The following is a 7,134-nucleotide window of genomic DNA, read 5'->3' as shown; positions in this document are numbered from 1 at the left end:
CGCTCTGATACCAACTGAAAGGACCTGTTCATATACATTATAAACGATTCACAATAGTTGATTACATTACGAGGTATTTGACCTCTATATGATACATTTTACAAACATTGCATTCGTTTTTAAAAGACAAACTTTCTTTACATCGAAAATTGACAGGCATGCATACCATTTCATAATATCCACTATCCAACTATAAATTGATTTAATAATAATCTTTGATGAACTCAATGACTCAAATGCAATGTTCTTCGAAATATGCTATGAAAGACTCCACGTAATATCTTTAAAATGAGCAAATGCACAGCGAAAGATTTCTTTAACACCTGAGAATAAACATGCTTTAAAGTGTCAACCAAAAGGTTGGTGAGTTCATTAGTTTATCATAATCATTTATTTCTATCATTTTAATAGACCACAATAATTTCATTTCCAGTTCTCATAAATATACGTCCCATGTATAGAGACAAAAATAATCATTCATATGGTGAACACCTGGTAACCAACACTAACTAGATACATATAAGAATATCCCCTATCATTCCAGGACCCTCCTTCGGACATGATATAAATTTCGAAGTACTAAAGCATCCGGTACTTTGGATGGGGTTTGTTAGGCCCAATAGATCTATCTTTAGGATTCGCGTCAATTAGGGTTGTCTGTTCCCTAATTCTTAGATTACCAGACTTTAATAAAAATGGGCATATTTGATTTCGATAATTCAACCATAGAATGTAGTTTCAATTACTTGTGTCTATTTTGTCAAACATTTATAAAAGCGCATGTATTCTCAGTCCTAAAAATATAAAGGGTAAAAAGGCAAATGAAACTCACCATACTGTATTTCGTAGTAAAAATACATATAACGTCATTGAACAAGTGCAAGGTTGGCCTCGGATTCACGAACCTAAATTAATTATATATATTTATGTGTTGGTCAATATTTGTCTAACAAATTAGGTCAAGTCATAGTTTACCACAATCCTAATGCTCGAGACTAATATGCAAAAGTCAACAAAAGTAAATTTGACTCAAAATCATTTCCAAAAATCTATACATGATTAATATATAGTTTAAATATCGTCGTTTTATATTTTTAAATATTTTTAAAAGATTTATTAGAGTAAATAATATAATTTATTTATTAATAAATAAAATTTTATATTAAATTTATATAATAAAATATACTTTTATATATATTAAGTAATAAAATTTATAGGGTTCATTTAATATCATAAAGATAATATGATAGGTATTATTAAAGTAAGTTATTACACGTAGTAAAATATGTCTGTATCACATATTTATTTGATAAAATAATATCTATAATGATAGTAAGTAAAAGTTGTACTATTTTGTAATAATAATTATTATTATAAAAATATCAATATTTATAATTACTAAGATGACATTATGATAAAACGATAATTCTAATTATGATAACTTTAATATTTACGATAATTTTTAATATTATCTTCAAAATAATAATTCTATTTAAAATAATAATAATAATAATGATATTTTATAGTAACAATGGCATTTCTATTAAAATGATAATTTTTGTTAAAATGATAGTTTTAATACTAACGATACTTTTAATAATAATAGTAATGATAAAAATAATAATAACAATAATTTTATCTAAATCAATACCTTATAATATTTTAATTTCATCATGATACTCTTACTCATTATTTCCTAATCGTTTCATTTAATAGCTTTTAATCGTCTTTTATATCGTGTTCATAATAATGATAATAATAGTAATCAAAATAATTAGGTGTTACAAATATTTGTTTTAATTACACTAATATTAATAATGATAGTTACTATAACATTAATAACGATAATACTAATAATTATCTTAATGATAATAGAGTAATAATAACGATAGTAATAATAAAAAAAATAACAATTTTTAAATAATGATATATATATTAATGATGATAATAATAATAATACTAATAATAATAATAATAATAATAATAATTGGATAATAATAATAATACTAATTATAACTTTAACGATAATAACGATAGTAATAATAAAAAAAATAACAATTTTTAATGATAAATCCCTTTTATTGATAAAGATAATAATAAGATAAAACTAGAACGACGATAAAAACGACGATAATAATAATCATTTTTAATAAAAATATCTAAAATTCAATTGATTATAACTTCTAATCCGTTCATCGAAACCATTCGATATCTAAAGGAAAAGTTCTTAATTTTTCGCTAGCTTTCCAAGGACATGCATATCTTATACCTTATCTCAACCACAAGTGTAACTAATTCAAGATTCAACCTAACCTATCTACGGGCAATATCAAAAGTACAAGCATGCATAATCTTAAATACTCGAGCACTAGTCAGGGATACACTATCAGTATGTAAAAGTTAAATTATGAGTACTCACGTATCAATATTGAGATTCAATATTGCAGGAAAGGTACGTAGACGCAACGAAAATGATAAACACTATATTGACCTCACGAGCATACCCATGAACCATACTCAATCACCTCCATAGCTATAACCCATAATTTCCTTAATCCTATCCTACTCGAAAAACAATTTCGAAATCACTCGGACAGCACTCCGTCGTAATATTTTATGTATACTAATAATATCTTGAAATAATAAGGAGTAAATATATATATATATATATATAAATCGATTGAGAGAGTTTAGAGAAAAATATTTTCAAGTTTCTATGAAATAATGAAACCTATTGAATTCTATTTATAATAGATTTTTGAATTATTAAAGTGAATTATTAAAGTGAATTATTAAAGTATGAATTATTAAAGTAAATTATTAAAGTATGAATTATTAAAGTGAATTATTAGTATGAATTATTAAAGTGAATTATTAAAGTTAAAGTAAAGTAAAAATAAAGTAAAGGTAAAGTTTAAGTATAGTAAAAGTATAAAACTATGTACGTATAATACGCGTATAAATATATATAATATTAATTTAAATCGTTATATGTATTTAATAAAATAAAATATAAATATCGTTATCTTTATCATACTAGTTAAGTAATGAGTTGTCAAAAGTGGTTCTAGATATTTATAAAAGTTATATACGTTTTAATAATAAAGTTCTTTTTAAACTGAAAACGTTTTTGTACGTTTGAAACTAAATAGATCAATCGAGTCTTTATGAGATTCAGTCTTCCACTATCCTTTGTCTAGTTCTCAATGATTGACAATTTATTCTTATTTATAAATCACTTTACCATTTTTCGAATATTGTTAAAATGGAAAGATTTCTCAAATCAACGTGGGCCTTTCAACAGAGACTTGTAATCATAATTCAATATATCTGATAATTCAATCATTTGATCATATCTTCTAATTCCATTGATAAACATTTTGAAACAGATACAATCATATAAAGTATTTAATCTAATATTTTGTTTACGTTTCAAGTTATAATATATATACACATATACATATATAATCATATTCGTTTAATGGTTCGTGAATCGTTGGAACTTGGTCGAGGTTGAATGAATGTATGAACATAGTTTAAAATTCTTGAAATTTAACTTAACAAATATTGCTTATCGTGTCGTAAACATATAAAGATTAAAGTTTAAATTTGGTTGGAAATTTTCGGTGTCGGAAACATATAAAGATTAAAGTTTAAATTTGGTTGGAAATTTCCGGGTTGTCACATGTTGGGCCCTATAGATCTATCTTTAGAGTTCGCGTCAATTAGGGTGTCTCTTCCCTAATTCTTAGATTACCAGACTTAATAAAAAGGGGCATATTCGATTCCGATCATTCAACCATATAATGTAGTTTTGATTACTTGTGTCTATTTCGTAAAAACATTTATAAAAATTGCGCATGTATTCTCAGCCCAAAAATATAAAGGGTAAAAAGGTAAATGAAACTCACCGTACTGTATTTTGTAGTAAAAATAAATATGACGATATTTAACAACTGAACAATGTAGGGTTGGCCTCGAATTCACGAACCTATATATATCACATATATATTAACACATTGTAATCAAACAAATTTATATATATATTTTTATTCGTAACATAACTGTCATATTAATAGATTGTATATTTCATTGATTAACTTAATTAAATATATTTATGTTATATAACTTAAATAATTAGTATTTATTATAAAAATGTTGATATAGTTATGTTATATGTATTAAATAGAGTTTTATATAACTTAATAGTTATTTGATAAGATAATATTAATAAAACTTTGTATTATTTTATAATAATAATAGAAAATATATTTAATAATATTTGTAATTATAATCATATTAATAATAATAAGATTTAATAATGACAATAATTATAATGTAAAAAAAATAGTACTAATAATGATATTAATAATAAATAATAAAATAACCATAATTCAAATAATATAATAATAATAATAATAATAATAATAATAATAATAATAATAATAATAATAATAATAATAATAATAATAATAATAATAATAATAAAATAATACGATAATACATAATAAAGTAAATTACGCGTTTTATTTATCTATTCCAAAATAGATCGATATTGCAAAAGTGAAACATAGAGAAAAGGGATCGGGGTTTTAGGGTTTTCTCTCGATTCATCAACATATTCAATTAGGCAGAAATCATAAATATTAAATACGTCATCGATTCATTATGATCATCGTTCAATCGTCATCTTCTGTCCCAATCGTCATCATCATCGAGTCAAGTATTTGATTTCTCAATCGAGTCAAGTAGGTCATCGATTGAATGGTATTTTCTTAATTTCTTTAATCCTTTTATAATTTCTGTATACTTAATTGGTAGAACATTAGCAGTAACTAAATGATGTTCATGGTGGTTTGATATTAATAATCGAAAAGATAATAATAAGATTGCAAATGGTGTAACAGATATTGAGATCTCTTCAGCTTTTAAAGATTTTAATATAGATCCTAATTAAGCTGTTAATCGTCTGTTATCTCACGGTTTAAAAGAGATTTAATTTGTTTACCTTTTTGATTTTATTTATATATATATATATATTTTTTATAAGTGGTATGATTGCTATACAAAGGTGATTGCTTTTGTGGGAATTCGGGTTCTTTCAGTGTTACAAGTTGAAGAGGGAGGTTGTATTGTACTCGCGTGTGTATATATATATATTTATATACAGAGATGATGCAGGAGATGGTTGAATGTTGGGTGATTTATGGTGGTTGAAAAGGAAACACAACAGCCGTAGTAATAGCAGAAAATAATGTTAGCTGCTGCACTTTAAAGTGGTCGATAGGTGTCTGATTGATCAAGAGAAGGGAGGTGTTGTGTGACTGTTATATGATGTATATATGTGTATGTCTAACAAGAAATTGAAAAAGGTACATATGAGTGTTATAACCATCTATATGTAAATCTATATCTATATGTATATTTATATAAAGAAAGAAAAGAGAAGGAAGAAAAATGTGTGTGATGGGTGTACCTGATGGGATTTAGACAGAAAACATAGGTATGCAGTTGGTGATGGTTATGATGGCACTTGCAGGTGGGGTTTGGGTTTTCTAATACAACACAACCAAAGGGTGTTTGGGTGGTAGAAGATGGTGGTGAAAGGTGTTGGTGGTTTTACAGCGAACTGCAGCTGTAACAAATAGTTTGATGATGTTTGCAATTATAACAGGAAAAGGAGACCGAAGGTGTTTGGGTTGAAAAGGTTTCGAGCAGCAGCAGTTCTGCAGCAGAGGTTAGTTGCACTTTGTGACGTGTTGTGGTTTCAAAACAAAAGGATATCGCAGCAGCAGAAGTAATAAAGGTGATGATATGGTTTTATTTTGGGTCACACTTGGACAGAAAACATGTTTGTAGCAGCAACCCATGGTAACGAAAATGGTGGTTATGGTGTTGCTCGACAAAACAAGGCAGGGAGTGAAGATGAATTCGCAATTTGCATAAGTATGTATATATGTAAATGGATGTGGGTTTGTATTTGAATGTAATTGGAATTTCTAAATTTGTAATGGTGATGATTAAAATTGATTGACTCCTCTTCCTACTATAAGACAGCCGATTTGCTATATAAAGATAAAAAGTAGATATAAATCACACAGAAAAGATAAAGTAGAAGTGGACATGAAACAGATTTTTGTATTCTTCTTGAAGTTTAAAAGATTCCTCACAGTATAAAATCAATTAAGGATTCGATGAAAAATTAAAAAAAATTGATGGTGATACTTAATTGATTTTAGTACCTGTTGTCTTTTATAACCTGTATTTAATTAATATAAAATATGCTAATAATAATAATAATAATAAAAATAATAATACAATGACAATGGTAATAAATAATTATTAATAAGAAAAGATGTTAATAATGATACTAATAACACTAATAATATTAATGATAATAATCATAATAATTATAAAATTCTAATATTTTAAGCAATAATAATATTAATATTAATAATCGTAATACTGATAAATAATAATTTGTATATAATAACTTGTATTATTTATATTTATAGTAATACTAATAATGATATCTATAATAATAATACTAATAATGATTATTAACGTTAATGTTAATATTAATATTAATATAACAATTAAAATTCATATCTATATATTATGTATAATAACGTTATCAATACTGATATTAATACTAGTATTAATGATAATAATGAATGTAAAAGTAACATAACAACTATATTGTAACTTGTATTTTAATATATTAATATCACACATTAATAATTATGTAATTTTTAATGACTATATATTATATTCAATAATATATATTGAATATTTAGTATTTATACCTTTTAGTATTTTACAATATACATATAATCATAATTTATATATAGAACTAATATATATTTACATATATATTTTCAAACTATTATATATAATTATGTTCTAAATATCAACTAAATAAATGTATTAACAAATAAACTCAAAGTATAACTTTTAATACTTTGTTTATGCTTTATTATATATATATATATATATGTGTATATATATATATATATATATATATATATATACATCTAATCATAAACTACTGTTCGTGAATCATCGAGCACAGTTAAAGATTATCTGAATCCATCATAAACTACTGTTCGTGTATGTTGATCTAGGTTAACTAGA

The sequence above is a fragment of the Rutidosis leptorrhynchoides genome, chromosome 1, assembly GCF_046630445.1.
Source record: "Rutidosis leptorrhynchoides isolate AG116_Rl617_1_P2 chromosome 1, CSIRO_AGI_Rlap_v1, whole genome shotgun sequence".
In the NCBI taxonomy this organism is placed as follows: Eukaryota; Viridiplantae; Streptophyta; class Magnoliopsida; order Asterales; family Asteraceae; genus Rutidosis; species Rutidosis leptorrhynchoides.
The sequence above is the reverse complement of the archived record's forward strand: the minus strand, read 5'-3'. Positions refer to the sequence as shown.